The 19,932-nt window shown below is 44.4% G+C and overlaps 1 protein-coding gene and 1 pseudogene across 2 annotated transcripts in view; one reads left to right on the forward strand and one right to left on the reverse strand.

Annotated features, from left to right (window-relative positions):
* Window positions 1-19,932, forward strand: part of ZNF831 (zinc finger protein 831) — a 127,905-nt gene that overhangs the window by 47,615 nt on the left and 60,358 nt on the right. The window contains exon 1 of one of the 2 annotated variants that reach the window (XM_084854296.1): window positions 2,701-2,985. The exons of the other annotated variant lie outside the window; for it this stretch is intronic. The gene's annotated coding sequence lies outside the window, so the exon portion shown is untranslated. Of the gene's footprint in view, window positions 1-2,700; window positions 2,986-19,932 lie in introns of those variants that run through there. 2 annotated transcript variants of the gene reach the window in all.
* LOC146348911 (uncharacterized) lies at window positions 7,145-18,993 on the reverse strand (annotated as a pseudogene).

Below are 19,932 nucleotides of genomic sequence, written 5' to 3' on the forward strand. Positions count from 1 at the left end.
AATGTTTGTTCCAGCGATTTTAACTCCAGCCTTGGCTTCATCAAGCCCAGCACATCGCATGATGTGTTCTGCGTACAGGTTGAATAGGTAAGGTGAGAGTATACAACCCTGCCGTACTCCTTTCCCAATCTTAAACCAGTCCGTTGTTCCGTGGTCTGTTCTTACCGTTGCCACTTGGTCGTTATACAGATTCCTCAGGAGGCAGACAAGATGACTTGGTATCCCCATCCCACCAAGAACTTGCCACAATTTGTGATGATCCACACAGTCAAAGGCTTTAGAATAGTCAATAAAACAGAAATAGATGTTTTTCTGAAACTCCCTGGCTTTCTCCATTATCCAGCAGATATTGGCAGTTTGGCCTCTAGTTCCTCTGCCTTTTCAAAACCCAGCTTGTACATCTGGCAATTCTCGTTCCATGAATTGCTGGAGTCTACCTTGCAAGATCTTGAGCATTACCTTACTGGCATGTGAAATAAGTGCCAGTGTTCGATAGTTTGAACATTCTTTGGTGCTTCCCTTTTTTGGTATGGGGATATAGGTTGATTTTTTCCAATCTGTTGGCCATTCTGTCCATGTATACACAGACAATATTAACATATATCCTCTTTGTATATGTACTGTTACAGTTATAGAAGAACGACCAGGGTTTTACGCATTTGGTCAAAACGTTAAAGTGTTGTTTTATAATCCACAATAAATAGTTAACCTTTGTGAACAATTGCTAAGTTGCATTACAAGTGGGACATGCTGCAACAAAATGTTGCAGTATAGAGAGTTCCTGTTCATAGCTGGCTGGCAGGAACCCTTCCCTTTTCCAAGATTCTCTCTTCCATTCCCCCTCTTTCCTGTTTTTCCTCCCCCTCCCCAATTGTCAGGCCGCTGGGCATGCTGAGGCCTCATTGGGCTTTCTTCCGAACTGTTGGTTTTTTAAAAAGATGTTTTGTACTTTTGCAAACCTTCAGATTCCCCCAAGCCCACTGATGGTTTTTTCTGCGTGGATTGTGCTGTTTTGCCTACATGAGGACTAGCACTCAAGACAATTGGGATCACTATTAGTGTGTACAAGTGGGGCCGTGTGCGTGTTGCATTGTGGAGTGCTCCCTGTTCAGGATTCCAACCACTCCATCTCCCCACCCCTTCTGGTTTTCAGATTTTTTCCTCTCAACAGTCAGTAGTCTGTGGTCACTGAGCATAATTAGTCTTCATTGGGCTGTTTTTGTGAGGGTTGCTCACCTTTGTTTTCTACTCTCTAAAGGGTATTTTGGTGGGGTTTTTTTTGTATGTCTGCATACCTCGAGGTTACTTTGAGTCTGCTGATACTTCCTGTTGTGTGTGGGTTTGGTTACATAAGCGACAGCACTCAAAGATGTGATATTGGTATTAATAAATAGATTATTATGATTACAGAGAACCTAAAGCAACAAATGATTGATATGCTGTATTGAACTTCATGTTATGCTCTGACTGAAGGAAACCTCAAAGGAGGAGCTAGAGGCCCCAGAAGCCCAGGGTACCCCAGACCAGGACTGCCACCGCACCCACAGGAGCCTGAACCCTCAGGGGAAGTGGCTGCAGGGCCATCCCTGTCAGGAGAAAGGGACTCTGCCTCTGAGGCAGAGGTTGAGCCACCCCCTGATCCCCAGGAGTGTCATCACCTCAAGTGACAGGCTAGCAGGCCTCCTGTGCAAAGGAGTGCTTGTCTCCAGAAAAGGGCTCCTCAGGAGTAGGCTCTGGAAAGGGAGCTCTTATTGCTGCAGCTGAGCTCTGGGTGGGGTCTGGCTGGCTTTAGGCTTAAAAGCCTTTACTGGAAACCCACAGTGTTGGCACAACTAGGTCTATCCAACCTCTGCCGTGTATGTTGCCTCCTGAATTGTGCCCTGTGACTGATGCTCTGTTTCCTTATCTTTTGGACTGCTCAACAATCCCGCTTCTAGACTACGTAACGTACCTGACTGATTTACTGTGTTTGACCTGTTGCTTGTTCTTGACTACTCCTGCTGCTGCCTGATCCTTGTTGCCTGCCTGACTCCCTGTGTTCTGACCTCTGCCTGGATTTTTACCACTCCTGCCTTAGCTTAAACTTCCTTGGACTGAAACCTGTGTGCTTGACCATTTGCTTGCCAGCTTGATTACTCTATTCCGTTGCTCCCTGTTGTTGTTCAGTCATTAAGTCGCGTCCGACTCTTCGTGACCCCATGGACCATAGCACGCCAGGCCTTCCTGTCCTGCGCTCTCTCCCGGAGCGTGCTCAAGTTCATATTCATTGCATCGGTGATGCTATTTAGCCATCTCATCCTCTGCCGTCCCCTTCTCCTTTTGCCTTCAGTCTTTCCCAGCATCAGGGTCTTTTTCCGTGAGTTTTCCCTTCGCATTAGGTGGCCAAAATAAAACAGACGAGGCTCGATCCAGAGCACGACACCCCTTTACAAAGTGGTCATAGAAGTAATTCATAAAATATTTATTGTAAGAAAGTAATGAAGGCTATTCCAATATATTCCAGCTACTACTCGTGCTTTACAGGACTAGAAGGAGACTTTTGAAGGACTGAAGGGCTTATTAGTTCTCCTGTGTCTTTAAAAAAAAAGAAAGAGGGGGGAAATGAATTTTTCATTTGTACCTGATGGTTTCGGTTTTTTTATCTGTTTGCAAATGTTGCTCTAATGGTTTGAAACCCAGTCGTGTCATTCCTTTACGCCCACACAGAGCTGCAGTAGTGCAGACACTCTAGCAGGAAAACCATATTACCAGCTAGAGTCATAAAAACTCTTCCCCACACGAAGTGTGGGTTGAAATAGCCCTCTTCTTCCCTCCTCACCCCAAAGCCACCACCCACCACAAAACCTTCTGTTCATTGGGGTTTTATACATTAAAAAAAGAAAGCCAGACAAGAATCAAAAAGAAGATCCAGGATCCTTTATATTGTACCACTTTTCCAGAGAAACCTGAAGCACTCCTCTGGCCTATGGACTTGTTCATCAAAAGGTTAGCAAGAGCTTTGTTGTTAATTTCTGTGCTTAGAGATTTGACGAGAGTCTAAAGGATAAAGCAGGTTATTTAACTTGTGGGTATTTTAATTCAGCAACTGTTAGCATGAGATACAAGAATAGGTTTTCTCTGGTACAGCATCTTCACAAAAAATCTGTAATAGGGTTCTGTCATCAGTATTTCTACCATCCTTCAGTTGAGTCTCACACACTTTGAAATATGGACCAAGGAGGTTGTTGTGTTTGTAGAAAAACATGCTTGTTTATGTGTGGTATGTAAGCTAAGGACGGTTAACTCTTTTCCGGCACTGCAAAGCAGTTTGCAGTACAAAAATAGCTCCAAACTGCCTTTTATCCACATTTTTTTTTTAAATTGCAGGAAGCATCTTGTTTGTGCAGCTCATTTGGAAAAGGCAGAACACATTAAATTTGCTTTCCCTTTGAAAGAACTGATTAAATTTAATTGCTAGGAAAATCATCAGAATAATACTTTATGAGATTCACCTTACATGAAGACTGTTTATAGAATTAGTATGGGAAGTATATACATTTTAAAATGACACTGGTTGAGGAGACAGCAAGTGCCATAAACAATATTTTCTTTAAACTGTAGTGCAAAGGGTGTCTTACTGAGGTCAGCCTTTGTATTGTTTCACCTTAGCAAATGATCAAACAGGAGAGAAAAATAAAATAGGAATGGTTTTCTAAATTATTTGGTATATTGAAATGAATCAAAGATGCTTATTTCCTTTGGTTGGAATTTAAATGATTGGCTTTAGAATTTGTTCTGTAGCCCTCAGTACTAATTGTAATAATTTGCTCTGTCATCCTATTTACTCCGAAATGGGTTTTATTATTCTACGATGCAGTAGCTGAGTATCAGATAAATAAATGCTTGTATGTTAAATGAAAAGGGATGGGAATGTACTGTGGCATTAGAAAAGGTTGTCATTAAATCTTTGTTTACAGCACCTGAAGAAAGCCTAGCCAGTCCCATGACTGAAGCATGTTCTGTAAACTTCCTTAAGCATCCATATTTTACTAGAACAAAACATTATTTTCAGCACATATTGATACTATAAGATGGAGATAGCTGTCCCTGGTGAATCACAGGGAAGACTAATTTTCCAGAAAGATTACTAACATTTAGGTCTGAATGCCTTAAGGACATGATCTTCCTCAGCTACTGTTAACCTAAAAATAAGTTGTGGGCTACCAGGCTGTTAGCATAGGGCAGGGGTGGACAGACTTCAGGATCTACTTTATTTTTTGATAGAACCTCACATCTAGCAACTAGAGCTGTGTGCAAAATAGTGGCTCAGACAGGTAGACATATTCCAACAACTAAGGAAGGAGATGTCCAGGAATTTGTGATGTGAGCTTGGTTCTTTAGCCAAGTTCTATCACACAACGATCCATTCCTGGTCACACACACTCCTGGCCTTTTTTAGCATCGTAGTTAGGGGTGGGAAAGCTTTGGGTTGTTGCTATTTGAGAGTCAGAAACTCTTGGTGATATCCTGCAAATCACCCAGAGATTTACAAGTAGATTCCAGTCTTCCTTCTGCCCACTCCTGGCATAGGGTGTTGGAGACAGCAGAGCCCAAGACATTCATGGATGTGCAGCTGTGTGGCCAGGGGAACAGAGATTATTACAATAATGGGTCTGTTAATAAAAGATTTGGGAAATATTGATTTGACAATTAAGCTAAAGCTGCAGCCTACATATAAGATACTGGAAGGCTATTTCAGTTTCAGCAAATGGAGGAAAAATGGGAAATGGCAGAAATAAATTGTTTGCATTTGAAATAGGTAGCTAGGGAGCCATTTCTGTCCTAGCTAAGAAATCTGCAATCTCTTTTTGAATATCTTCTGTATATCCAGATAGCTTATTGCAAAGGGTGCAGGTATCACCCTTTGCAATAAGGTGTCACCCTACATACAATTGTAGCTTCTTCTGAGATAACACTGAAGACTGATGCCTTATGCAAGCAGTGGTCTGGTTAGGATGTCTTGGGCAAATCATTATTTTGAGTATTGGGGCTGTGCCTTGTGCTCTGGTTCTCTCCTTCATTTCCTAGTTTGCAATAGCTATTTGCTGTTGTAACATAATTGGGCAAGCTGTAGTCACCACAAACCATAATTTGCCTCTGAACCAGAACTGTAACTAACCTTATTTTCCAATTCTGATCTGGGGGCAAACTATGGTTTGCCGTAATTGTAACCAGATTTGGACATAATGGCAAACTGTAGTTACTGTGAATCAGGAAATGAGAAAGGGAATTGGTGCGTGAGGAGAAGGAGGAGGAGACGTTGCACAAAAGCGTGGCACAGCTATGACAGCTAAGCCATAGTTTGGCCGTGACATCAGAACTAGGTCAATGAGTCAATTGGTTATTGAGCTTATTTTATTTATTTATTTATTTATTTATTTCTATACTGCCCAATAGCCAAAGCTCTCTGGGCGGTTCAAAAAAATTTATTCTTATATTCTTATATAAGAATAAACAAATAAGTTCACAGATCTATACACTCTTATGCGAGCTTGTGTAAATTCTCTCTGCTAATGGGTTGTCCCCATTAAAAACATTGGCCTCTTTGATTGAATACATAGTACATCAAGGTGCTGATCTTTAGACAGGGCATAGTTAGACGTACTATCTTTTTGTATGGGAGATCCACTTCTCTCTTTTTCTCACAAATGATTTCTGAAGAACCTAGGCTACTAACAGGTAGCTTAACTTGGATAAATTGCTACTTTCAAGAAATAGGAGCTTCTAGCCTATTTGTTTGGACACTGTTTTACAGTAAAGAGCTTGCAGGCACATACGTACATACATGTAAGAGTTTCTCACTTTTTTTTCTAAATGCCATTTAGGGTGCAGTCCTATGGGATCTGCCCTGGGTACTTGTAAGCCTCAGAACTCAGAGGCTTATGAGTATCCTGTGCCGAGCAGGAGGTGTCTAGGGGACATAGGATTGCTCTCTTCCATACTGTTTTTTAACCTCTACAGTTCCCTGAAATGTCAAGAGGAAGATGTATTTGTGCCTTGCTGCTTGCACAACTCTTCATGTGCCCCCCTGCATTGGAGATGAAGTAGGCTGTTAACGGTGAAACTTATCCCACAAGAGCTGTTGTTTTTCCTTTGGCTGATTTTGTAATTTAAAAAACAAAACAGGCATCTCTTGGTAAACAGATTGGCAGCTGCATAATTGTGAGTGGTTGCAACAGTCTTTGAGCAGGTTCAACAGAAATTACATTGCACACACTTGATTGGATATTAATTTATGTTTATCGAAGAAAAGCAGCTATAATTATTCTTTGCTGGGCTGATTGGTTCACCAGTGTTGTGACTTCTCCCAAAAAGGAACATTAATAGTGCAATCCTATGTGACACTGGAGGCTTCTGATCATCCTATGCCCTGTCGGGCTGTTGCCAGCAGGGCAGGAGGAGCGTTGGAGGCTTTTTATCTTCTTCGTCGTCCTTTGCAGTATTTTACACAAGATGGGATTCTGAGCTTGGCTAGCTGAGTTGTGCTGCTGGGGGTAGGGGCTGAGAGGCCACTGGATCTGGCAGATCCATGGCCACTCCTCTCCCTGCCCACTGGCATGCCCCTATCCCTCCTCCTCCTTCTCCTTCCTGAGGCTGGAGCTTTAACGTTGGGAAAGGAAGGCACCGTGGGCTAGGAGGGGGAAATCCCCACTCGCATTTCCCCCGCCAAGGTTGTAGTTCTGTCTACTGCCTCAGAGGGGGAAATCCCAGCATCATATGCCCCTCAGGCGCTGCCTAGGGGGTATAGGGTTGCGCTCTAAGTAGCTGCTCCATGCTTATAAATAAGCAAATTATTTTGGATCTCTCAAAACTGACCTAAAGCAACTCAACATGTAGTTAGTTAACCTGGGCTGATTTTGTGGCATCCATAAGCAGCCACACAAGATTTCCTGTTGTTCAGGAAACACCACATGCTGCAGCACAGACTATTACTGGTATCCAAACGTGCTTGAGATCTATATTCATTTTATATTTAATATATTTCGGGATGTTATTTTTTTCTTTAGCAGCTATAATTAAGGACACAAAGTGCCCCTCCCCATTTCTTGTTTATATGTGGTCAGCTCTACTAATAAAGAATAAAAGGTTTGCATTGCAAAGCTTGTTATTGTTCAGCTTGATAAAACCCTATAAGTTTTGAACCCTCTCTTTTCACCAAGAGTATGTGTTGGTAGTTCAGTTCAAAAAGATCAGCTGCAAATGTCTCTAAAAACTGTGCTCCTAGAAAAAAGCAAGATCCATTTATTTCTTCATAATTATAATTAACTTATTCACTGCAGTAGCACATGAATTGGTAATGGCTGTAGCTTTAGGAAAGGATTACATAAATTCATGGAGGATGAGTATCTATTAATGGCCATGATAGTTAAATAGAACTCTCATGTTCAGAGGCAGAAAGGATACTTTAGAATACCATTCAGAGATGGACAGTCAGTGATCTATTTTCAAAAGCAATCCATTCAGACCTTTGGAAAGAATGTTCGGTCCTTCCCCTGGCAGACCACTGGATAGGGAGGAAGGGAAGGATGGAGAGAGAGAGCAAGAGATAAAAGAACAAGAAGGTGTCTCCACCCATGTTTATTATTTATTATTATTATTTACAACATTTGTATACCGCTCTGCTTCTAAACAGATTTCCAGAGTGTTGAACAACAAGAGATAAAATGAACATGAGATTAAAAAATAATGAAACATGATATTAAAATTATTATTTAAAAGATACAGTGCCAATAAAACCGAGGCTGATCAACCAAGGAAGGCTTCCTGGAAAAGAGCTGTTTTCAGGAGGCGCCAAAACCAACACAGTGTTGTCACCTGCCTGACCTCTAGAGGCAGGGAGTTTCATAGAAAGGGAGTGACCACGCTGAAGGCTCTGGCCCTGCATCTACCAGCCTGCTTCTGCCCACAAGAGATTACCGTCAAGGGAAAAGAGGCCCTTGTCAGAACCAGGGTGGAGGGCTGTTGCCTTCATGCTTCCTAGTACATTTCCCAGAAGCATCTGGATGGACAGTGTTGGAAACGGGATACTAGACTAGATGGACCTTAGTCTGATCCAGTAATGCAATCTGTATTATGGGTGGCATAGGGCTTTATTGTTAAGCTGTATAATAAACACTCATTTTGTAACTCACAGGATTTCCGGGCTAAACTACACACTGACCAGGTTCGGATGTCAGGCTGCAGCTTGTCATGAGTTATTTATATTTAATCCACGATGAGCTGGGGTGCCCGCAGCTACCACTTTGAATATTCAACCCTCACTCTGGGGTTGTTGTGTCATGTGAACCTGGCGAGTGTGGGTTATATGAGGGTTGCGTATTCAAAATGTGCCCCACCACACACACACACACGTGCTGAGGCCTCACTGTGGGTAAGATAACCCATGGTGGACTGTTGTGTCATGCAAACAGCCCCATTATGTTAAATAAATAGCGTGTAGCTGATCCTCACCTTTTTAACATTTAAGTAAGCACATGGGGCCGTGATGTGGATTGGGACCACTACATGTGGGAGAAGAGGTTTAAACCTTCCCACCAAATAACTCCCCCCCCCCCATAATCTCTTTTCTTGTGTGGGGGCAAAAAAATGGAGAAAAGCCTCCATTGGCACTTTTTTTAAAAGTCCCTGTGAGGGGCAGGGAACCTGTGAATCATGGTTCACTGGGGCCATGCACTACCTCTCACCCACTCACAACTTCCATTTTGCATCCAGTTTAGCAAACAACCCGGGAACTCCCTGTTTCTAGCTTGTTTGGTGTGATGTGCAAACTTGGTACTCTGGGTAGTTGAGGGAGAAATAACCCAGAGTTTTGACTCAATAGCAACCGTGGGTTAAAACTCTGGGTTGTTTCTCCCTCAACAACCCAGAGTGCTGGATTTGAACATCACAGCAAACAACCGAGGAACAGGGCATTTCTGGGTTGTTTGATAAACCAGATGCAAAGCGGAAGTGATGAATAGATGGGAGACAGCTACATTGTCGCTATGTGGGAACTGGGTCATTGTTAAAAACCATTTTCTGCAAATCCTAAACTTAAGGACACAATGTTTTCTCTTAATACTTGCACAACTATATATCTTTATTGAGAGCAAGGTCTGGGGTGCCATGCTTTGCTCATGTTGAGTAGGCCTGCAAATCACACACGTGATACATTGAAATATGGGAAGGCAATATATCTGAATTTGCCTGTTCATATCTGATTTGAAAGTACATGTGCTTGTAATTCATCTTCTCCAAACAGTTTTCAACATAAAAACTTGCACAAATTCCTTTGATGTAAAAGTTTAATATGGGAAGTGACCCCGAGTTTGTTGATTGAAAATCTAAACATTGTATCATATAATAATGTAGTAATGTCCATGTGCCTTGAATGGATCAAGTATTCTGCACTGTGAGGGGCACTCTATTAAGCTGAATCCCACCTCCCTGATTATTGTGCTGATGAATGCTTGTGAGGTGAGGTTTGGTAATATCAGTGTGAGAAAAGGCAGGACAGCTTTAAAAGTTGAAAAGTTTATGGGGGACATTTGAGTATGATGAAGCGGTTTCTGTTACCAGTAAGTACAGTGCTTCAGTGAAATGTAGGCCACTCTTGCATAGTATACTCCAAAAGAAGGCAAATGCTTAATGTAATGATATTTCATCTTTATAATCTCAATCAGATCTCCACAAATTTGCTCACCATGCCCCTGACCTTGTGGTGAGGCCCTGCTGCTCAGCATACTTTGTGAAATAAACCTCCCAGCCCCAGCTCTGGAGTGGGTCTTTCATATTGTACTGAGCCTTGGAGCAGAGAGATTCCTTCTTCAAGTTCTCTGGCACGTGCAGAGGATTTAAGGGAGAGGAGACTGGTTAACCCAAATAATGGCTGGCTGCTAAGTGAAGCCAACATTTGTGGACCTCCTGCTCTCACCCACAAAGCTTTTCAGTAAACTATCAACGGGGGTGGGCTGTGGGTGGCTGAGGTGATACTGCTAATAGCAAAAGGTCTATGTATTGTTTGTCAATGGGGTTTTGTTCATAAATATAGCTTGTGGCACAAGTACATGTTGCAGGAAAATTGACATCATATAATTGTAGGAGCAAATAATAATTTGCAAGAAATCTGCTTAGTCAAAGCAGAGATTTAATACGCCTATACATGGTATTATTAAATTTTATTTTAACAGAAGTCTCATAGTAAAAACAAAACAAATAAACACATTAAAACGCATCCCAATATTTCTTCTTTTATTCATACAGTGATGAGAAAAAGTTTGTGAGCCCTAATGATAATTATGGAAATTCCATAGTTTGACTATGATAGCCTTCGTGAATCAAAACCAGTCCTTTCCTAAGTATTCAATAGGGTTTATATTAGACAATTCCGTGTCTTGTGAAATAAAATTTTGGCATCTGTTTCCTTTCTTCATACAATTATCTAGCCCCTATAAAACGATTTTCATAGATATTTTTGGATTAATCTTCTCATATTTGAGAACCGCAATTCTGAAATAGTTTGCCTGAACATAGTTAAAACAACAACCATAAAATCTGAAGAGACAGATATATTTTGTGCAACGGACTGTTCTGCTTCTTTTGAGCTGGACAGAGCTTGCATCCTGCAAACAGTACACATTCTTGGCTGGTACCGGAAGTATTACTCATCCAAATCTGGGCCTGATTCTAATGTATGATTCTAACATTCTGTCCCAGTGTGCCTTGACTTGGTCTGAGCTAATATGCTGGTCTATACTATGAGGTAAACTTTATGCCCTAGATTTTGACTGTGGGGTATAAAATATGTTACTTTTTTAGACTTTTCCATGTGTGAATTGAGTTACACATGTATGAAACTTCAGCTGAGTCTCTTGGAAGTACCATAAACATTGGGGTGCATTTCATCCTTCCATTTCTAGGGAGATACATACAACATGTATCCCTTTCAGACTTTTCCACAGTGATCAGGGTATCTTGAACTATGAATGTACCAAATGTTAGCCTTTTGATTGGTCTGAAAGTACTTGAACCACTTGGGATGTACACTTCTTGTCCACTGTTTTGAAGAAGAGATGTACAAATTTTCCAACTGCGTGTATGAAATCTAAGTTTCTCAGCTACAGTGAGAGTAGTACAACAGTTTGGTGATACATTTTTGAGTCCTTTGTGTTGTTGTTTGTTGTTTATTCGGTCAGTCGCTTCGGACTCTTCCTGACTTCAAGGACCAGGCCACGCCAGAGCTTCCTGTCGGCCGTCGCCACCCCCAGCTCCCCCAAGGTTGAGTCCGTCACCTCCAGAATATCATCCATCCATCTCGCCCTTGGTCGGCCCCTCTTCCTTTTGCCTTCCACTTTCCCTAGCATCAGCATCTTCTCCAGGGTATCCTGTCTTCTCATGATGTGGCCAAAGTACTTCAGTTTTGCCTTTAATATCCTTCCCTCAAGTGAGCTGTTGTTGTTCAGTCGTTCAGTCGTGTCCGACTCTTCATGACCCCATGGACCAAAGCACGCCAGGCCTTCCTGTCCTGCGCTCTCTCCCGGAGCGTGCTCAAGTTCATATTCATTGCTTCAGTGATGCTATCTAGCCATCTCATCCTCTGCCGTCCCCTTCTGCTTTTGCCTTCAGTCTTTCCCAGCATCAGGGTCTTTTCCAGAGAGTTTTCTCTTCGCATTAGGTGGCGAAAATATTTGAGCTTCAGCTTCAGTATCTGTCCTTCCAATGAGCACTCAGGGTTGATTTCCTTTAGGATTGACTGATTTGACCTCCTTGCAGTCCAGGGGACTCGTAAGAGTCTTCTCCAGAAGGAAATGGCAACCCACTCCAGTATTCTTGCCAAGAAAACCCCAACAAAGGTCCGCATAGTTAAAGCAATGGTATTCCCTGTAGTAACCTATGGCTGCGAGAGCTGGACCATAAGGAAGGCTGAGCAAAGGAAGATAGATGCTTTTGAACTGTGGTGCTGGAGGAAAATTCTGAGAGTGCCTTGGACTGCAGGAAGATCAAACTAGTCCATCCTCCAGGAAATAAAGCCAGACTGCTCACTTGAAAGCACCTTGATGCTTTTGATGCTTTCAAGTGAGCAGTCTGGCTTTATTTCCTGGAGGATGGACTGGTTTGATCTTCTTGCAGTCCAAGGCACTCTCAGAATTTTCCTCCAGCACCACAGTTCAAAAGCATCTATCTTCCTTCGCTCAGCCTTCCTTATGGTCCAGCTCTCGCAGCCATAGCTTACTACGGGGAATACCATTGCTTTAACTATGCGGACCTTTGTTGTCAGTGTGATGTCTCTGCTCTTCACTCTTTTATCAAGCTTTGTCATTGCTGTCCTCCCAAGAAGTAAACGTCTTCTGATTTCCTGGCTGCAGTCAGCGTCTGCAGTAATCTTTGCACCTAGAAAGACAAAGTCTGTCACTGCCTCCATGTTTTCTCCCTCTATTTGCCAGTTCTCAATCAAGCTGATTGCCATAATCTTGGTTTTTTTGAAGTTTAACTGCAACCCAGCTTTTGCACTTTCTTCTTTCACCTTCGTCATGAGGTTCCTCAGCTCCTCCTCGCTTTCAGCCATCAAAGTGGTATCATCTGCATATCTGAGATTGTTAATGTTTGTTCCAGCGATTTTAACTCCAGCCTTGGCTTCATCAAGCCCAGCACATCGCATGATGTGTTCTGCGTACAGGTTGAATAGGTAGGGTGAGAGTATACAATCCTGCCATATTCCTTTCCCAGTCTTAAACCAGTCCGTTGTTCCGTGGTCTGTTCTTACCGTTGCTACTTGGTCGTTATACAGATTCCTCAGGAGGCAGACAAGATGACTTGGTATCCCCATACCCCCAAGAACGTGTCACAATTTGTGATGATCCACACAGTCAAAGGCTTTAGAATAGTCAATAAAATAGAAATAGATGTTTTTCTGAAACTCCCTGGCTTTCTCCATTATCCAGCAGATATTGGCAACTTGGTCTCTAGTTCCTCTGCCTTTTCAAAACCCAGCTTGTACATCTGGCAATTCTCGTTCCATGAATTGCTGGAGTCTGCCTTGCAAGATCTTGAGCATTACCTTACTGGCATGTGAAATAAGTGCCAGTGTTCGATAGTTTGAATATTCTTTGGCGCTTCCCTTTTTTGGTATGGGGATATAGGTTGATTTTTTCCAATCTGTTGGCCATTCTTGTGATTTCCAAATTTGCTGGCATATGGCATGCATCACCTTGACAGCATCATCTTGCAAGATTTTAAACAGTTCAGCTGGGATACTGTCATTTCCTGCTGCCTTGTTATTAGCAATGCTTCTTAAGGCCCATTCAACCTCACTCTTCAGGATGTCTGGCTCTAGCTCGCTGTCCACACCATCAAATCTATCCCCAATATTATTATCCTTCCTATACAGGTCTTCCGTATATTCTTGCCACCTTTTCTTGCTCTCTTCTGCTTCTGTTAGGTCCTTGCCATCTTTGTTTTTGATCATACCCATTTTTGCCTGGAATTTACCTCCGACGTTTCTAATTTTCTGGAAGAGGTCTCTTGTCCTTCCTATTCTATTATCTTCTTCCCCTTCCGCGCATTGCTTTTTTAAAAATAATTCTTTATCTCTTCTGGCTAACCCCTGGAATTCTGCATTTAATTGGGCATATCTCCCCCTATCACCTTTTGCTTTCCTTCTTTCTTGGGCTGCTTCCAGTATCTCAGCAGACATCAATCTTGCCTTCTTGGTTTTCTTTTTCTTTGGGATATTTTTTGTTGTCGCCTCCTGAGCAGTGTTGCGAACTTCTGTCCATAGTTCTTCCGGGACCTTATCTACTAAATCTAGTCCCTTAAATCTATTCTTCACCTCCACTGCATATTCATGAGGAATATTAGTGAGCTCATATCTAACTGATCTGTGGGTCTTCCCTATTCTCTTTAGTCTGATTCTAAATTGTGCAATAAGAAGTTCGTGATCTGAACTACAATCAGCTCCAGGTCTTGTTTTTACCAACTGCATGGATGTCCACCACCTTTGGCTACAAAGGATGTAGTCAATCTGATTTCGGTGTCGACCGTCTGGTGAAGTCCATGTATAAAGTTGTCTCTTAGGTTGTTGGAAGAGAGTGTTTGTTATGCACAGTGAGTTGTCTTGGCAAAATTCTATCAGCCTCTGTCCTAATTCATTTTGTTCTCCCAGACCTTGCTTGCCTGTAATTCCAGGTGTTGTTTGACTACCCACCTTAGAATTCCAGTCTTCTGTAATGAAAATAACATCTTTGTTTGGTGTACTATGCAGTAGGTGCTGCAGATCCTCATAGAACTGATCTACTTCTGCTTCTTCAGCATCTGTGGTTGGGGTGTATATTTGGATCACTGTGATGTTAAATGGCTTACCCTGGATTTGAATTATCATTCTGTCATTTTTTGGATTGAATTCAAGCACTGCTTTAACCACTTTATTATTAATTATGAAGGCTACTCCATTTCTTCTGTGGTCCTCTTGTCCACAGTAGTAGATCTGGTGGTCATTTGATGTGAAGTGGCCCATGCCAGTCCATTTCAGTTCACTGGCACCCAAAATGTCTATATTTAATCTTGACCTCTCCCCAGTAACCACATCCAATTTGCCCTGGCTCATAGATCTTACATTCCAGGTTCCTATGGTGTGTTGATCTTTAGAACATCGGATTCGTCGTTCACCACCAGCACCATTGGCTGCTAGCCGTCCTTTTGGCTTTGAGCTAGCTGCGTCATCACATCTGGGGCTAGTTGAACTTATCCTCTTTTCCTCCCCGGTAGCATTTTGACCATCTTCCGACCTGGGAGTCCCATCTTCCGATGGTATACCGACATATCTCTGGTTGTACTGATCCATTTAGTTTTCATGGCAAGAATACTGGGGTGGGTTGCCGTTTCCTTCCCTGGAGAAAAATGTACAAATGTCCAATTTTGTGATTTTTCTGATAATTATGATCTACTAGACCAATAGGTACAATTTTTCAAGGTTCTAGCTCATTGGGAAGCAACCTTAACCATGCTCCTATGGAGGCTGAAGTGTCATTTTATATCCATAAAAGCTTGTCTGCTCCAAAATATAGTTGCCTACTTCCTGAAGTGCTAAGATCACAGTCTGGACCAGCTTCATAGTTACACGACACATGCTCAGAAATTAATCTGAGTCTGGGGCAGCAAAGCATCTGCCAATACTTGAAACAAAATAAAGACCTGAAGAACATTTTTGCAATCTAACTGGGTTCTCAAAATGACTGTAGGAACATCAGACCACCACCACCCCACCCCTGGCATTTTACGCACAAGTTTAGGGTTGCCTAAACATCAGCCTTGACTGCTCATTGGAAGGACAGATACTGAAGCTGAAGCTCAAATATTTTGGCCACCTAATGCGAAAAGTCACTGGAAAAGACCCTGATGCTGGGAAAGACTGAGGGCAAAAGGAGAAGGGGATGGCAGAGAATGAGATGGCTAGATAGCATCACCGATGCAATGAATATGGACTTGAGCACACTCCGGGAGAGAGCGCAGGACAGGAAGGCCTGGCGTGCTATGGTCCATGGGGTCACGAAGAGTCGGATACGACTGAACGACTGAACAGCAACAAACATCAAATGTGATTGGTTCCTTGCAAAAGTGAGGTAGGGCCAAGCAACAAATGAAAGAATGAGCTTTCCTCCCAGCAGTCCCAGATTTGGCCTGAGAACATCATCCTGGCTGGATTGTTCTAGGGACAATCTTCCCATTATACAATCTGGAAGACTCTCAGTAGCTTGGTGGGAGGTTTTTTGTTAGGAATTCTCCAAGCAGAGAGTGTTACCAATTGCGAGTGGACAGGGGGAGAAATGACGAGACGACACCAATCGATTTGGGATAAAACAGGGCCACATTTATTGATAGATTACAATCTGCGAAGAAAGCACTGGCAGGCACACCACCAACAAGACCAACATGACAGATGTAGAGTGAGGCATTCGTTGTCTGTGGCGAGGCGTCCACCCTCGCCCACCAATCGGACATACCCAGTTCTGGGCTGGGAGACCTTCCTCTGTCACCCGCCCTCGAGCCACAGAACCCGAGTGGGTGCGGAGGGTTGGCCTCCAAGGTAAGCCGTATCTCCCAACTGGGGCCACAAAACCCAGAGCTGGAAGCTTCGGGCCTTACTAGTCACCTGAAACGGTGCCTACGAATGCTCACCTGTCTACTCCCCCACCGGAGAGCCCGCCCAGAGCCGCCACAGGAGGGCGACAAGCCTCTGCTTACTTGCTCTCCCCCCACCTGCTCAGTAAACACTCCCAAATGCCCCTTCGCAGATCGGCCAAAAAGACATCATTGCCTAGTTCAGTGAGATGAACATCATCCGCCCTGTAGAGCATCCCCCAAGCAGGAGAAATGTCGGGGTGGATGATAGTCCGGTCGCCCTGTTTGATTAGAAAGTTCCCGATCTCTCTGTTGACCTTTTTATGGGCCCTATCCATGGCACGAGGATCCAAGCCATCCCTCCAGGCCACTCTAGGCAGCAGGTTGGACCAGATAATGGTGATTCCCGGCCAGCGACACCGAATCAGCCGGAAGTCCTCCCAAGCTTGAAGAATCAGGGCCTTGCCTTTCAGCAGGCCTAGATCGTTCCCCCCTAAGTGCAACACTAGAATCTGTGGGGGAACCTTCACCAGCCCTTGCTGGAATAAAGTGGGCAGGAGGCGCTCCCAACGCATCCCGCGTCTGCCCAACCACTGAATGGTGGCATAGCAGCTGAGCCCTAGCTGGGATCCGCAGCTGGAGGAGGCCCTCCAACTGGCCCAAAAAACCATACTGTGCCCGCAGATGAGCACCTTCATTGGATCACTCGCACTCCAGCCATCTAGAAGAACAAGAAAAGCAATGAACAGAAACGTCCACACAAGCCAAAGGCCTGGCAGTGGCCTCACATATGCCCGATACGCCTTGGAGCGCCACCTTCCGACCGACTGCACTTTGTCTGATGTGAACCCCAGAGATGCAGCAGTGGAGGCGGCCCCAGTCCGAAAGGAATGTGTGCCGAAGCGAAGAGCACCCAAACCTAACGCCTGTAATGCTTGCTGTGTGACTGTCCAAAATTGATATTTGGTTAAAGGAGAGGAGTCTCTATGGCAAAAAAGGGGGCCAGGCAGATTTCCCCAAACCTTGAGAAAGTCCCTCAATGCAGTGACCGGACAGAGGTCTGGCACAGGGGCTGGAAACAGGGACACGCTGACGCCCCTCCCCGCCTGGTCAGTCTTGGACTTCCTAAGCCGAATAAGGGCCCCCTGCTGAGAAAACTGTAAGTCATTAAACTGCAAGGCTCATCCTGACAGGTCACCCCTAGCAGACACCACAACTCTGATATCCTGAATGCTCCAAAGAATGCTGTAAGAGCTGCAGCATGAAACAAAGTGGCTTCATGAGAAGATTTGCACAAGGAAGGCCACAGATCCCGCAAGCCCAGCAATATGTCTGGCGACAGAGGGCGTCTAGGGTCAGGAGGCACCGGGGACCCCCTGGACCAACCCTGAAGCATCCACCAGACATGGAAGTCCACAGTGTTGTCAGCCACACCCCTGATTTTAGACCAGAAGGCAAGCACAGCAAGCCTCCCCCTGATGGTCCGGGCCACTAGACCCCGCCTGTGGGCATCCACGCAAAACTGCAGTAGGTGATCAACTGGTATTGGCCAGCACTGTGGAAGATGTGCAGCCGCCCGGAATGAAAAGAACTCCCTACCTGACCTGGCGTAAGCCGCTCTCGTGCTGGGGGCTAAGGACTGCAGGATGGCCTGTTCTGCCTCTTCCAGCCAACTTCCCACAGAGTGGCTGGCATGGTGTCTAGAATAGCACGTCCCCAGGGGGCCATTTCTCGGAAATGCTGCACCTGGTTACGTGACAATGCATCAGCCAAGGCATTATCCATGCTGGGAATGGCACATTGCAATAATGGCAAGGCACTTGCACGGAATAAAATATTTCACCGGAGACACTGCAGAGTGAAAGCCCGAAGCAAGGCCATGACTCTATTGTTGTGCGATGACAAAGAATTAATGACCTGGACGGTGGCTTGGTTGTTGCACCAGAAATGCACAACAGAATTAGCAAGCTGGGCCGCCCACAGGTGCGCAGCAACATATATCGGAAAGAGCTCTAAGAAGGTAAGGTCTGTTCCCACGCCTAGCGCTAACCACTCTGCCGGCCAACGTGCGTGGCACCATCAATCGCGAAACACAAACCCAAAGCCTAGGGCCTCAGATGAATCGGAATGTATCTGTAGTTCTGCTTCCAATAGTAGCTCCTTCCTCCAGAAGGAAACACCATTGAATGTGTTAAGGAAATGCAGCCACACAAAAAGATCATCTTTCATGGCTGATGATACCCGAATGTGATGGTGCGGAAAGCGCAGACACCGCATGGTGTTACAAAGGCGTCTAAGGAAGGCCCTGCCAGGGGCAACTACCCAACAGGCAAAATTAAGATGCCCAACAACTTCCTGCAATGCCAGCAGCGTGACTTTCTTAGAATGAAGCATGTGCAGTATCCTGTCCTTTAGGACCTGTAATTTGTCGGCCGGGAGCCTACACAACTGATTCACGGAGTCCAGTTTTATGCCCAACAATTTAATAGTGGGGGAAGGGCCCTCAGTTTTTTCCCCTGCCAAAGGTACATCCAGCTCATTTGCAAGGGCGGAAAATTCCTGCATTAGCCGCGTGCACTGAGGGGTGCCGGATGGACCCACAAATAGGAAGTCGACGCTATGGGGCCTGGTTTTATCAATCAAAGCCCATTCCAAAAAGGGACTGAACTTCTCAAACATAGCACAGGACACGGAATGTCCCATGGGTAGGGCCCTGTCAACGTAAAACTGACCAGAAAAACTGAATCCTAAAAGGTCAAAGTCATCGGGGAAAATTGGCATGAGGCAGAATGCGGATTTAATGTTGCATTTCCCCATGAGGGCCCCAGGGCCCAGTGCCTTCACCATGGATACTGCCATGTCAAACGGCGTGTAGTGAACAGAGCACAGGTGCTCAGGAATGGCGTTGTTCACGGACTCCCCCCTGGGGAAGGACAAGTTCTGGATCAACCGGTATTCACCTACGGCCTTTTTAGGCACAATGCCCAAAGAGGAGATCCTGAGGTCGGGGAAAGGGGGGGAATCAAATGGACCAATGACCCGCCCTGTGGCCACTTCCTTATTGATCTTACCTAAGACTAGCTGTTCGAAACCTGCAATAGATTTCTGATTCTGGGAAATTTGGGCCTGGTGTTGGCCCCGCGCGGCCTAAATAGTGGTCGGCTTGACCCGCCCCTTGGTGATGCCAGGGGCGAAGGCCAGTGGCCTTCGCCTTTGTCCCGTCCTTCCCCCCGCCACCCGCAACAGCCCCCCCCCCATGGCCAGGCAAGCCAGGTGTGGGGTGAGGGCACTTGGGTAAATAATTCCTGTCCTGTAGGCTCTCCAGTGACTTGGACTTGATGAACAACTCCAAGGTCCATGGTGTTTGGAAGTGAAATTGGTGTGTTCAGAATAATTTCTCTGTGTGAAATTTTGTGGGTTCTACTTATTAGGAGTAATATAGGGAGAGCTATACTGTTACATAAATCTGATTTGGAGATAACATATATTTATTCACAGCTGTATTTAGTTCACCTTTCTAAATTGTTCTGAAAAATCACTCCTTGCTCAATAAATTCAATTCTGGGGTTGTGAAAAAAATCACAGCTAAATGAATGCTCAGTTGTTGATTTTAGTGGCTGCATTTCCAGTAGCCTTCAACTGTACTAGTTGAAGGCAGTGAAGAATTAATGATATATATAAATGCATGTTGGCTTGAAGGCCAACATCCTTCTCTTGGAGAGGATCAGGTTTGGTTTCTTGTTGTATTCTCCCATGTAAGTACAGTCTTTGTGTGTGCAAGCTTAAAATGTAGCTGGG

Source organism: Heloderma suspectum, chromosome 4 (assembly GCF_057233095.1).
Source record: "Heloderma suspectum isolate Gila_16-S chromosome 4, 16-S_ref, whole genome shotgun sequence".
NCBI lineage: Eukaryota > Metazoa > Chordata > Lepidosauria > Squamata > Helodermatidae > Heloderma > Heloderma suspectum.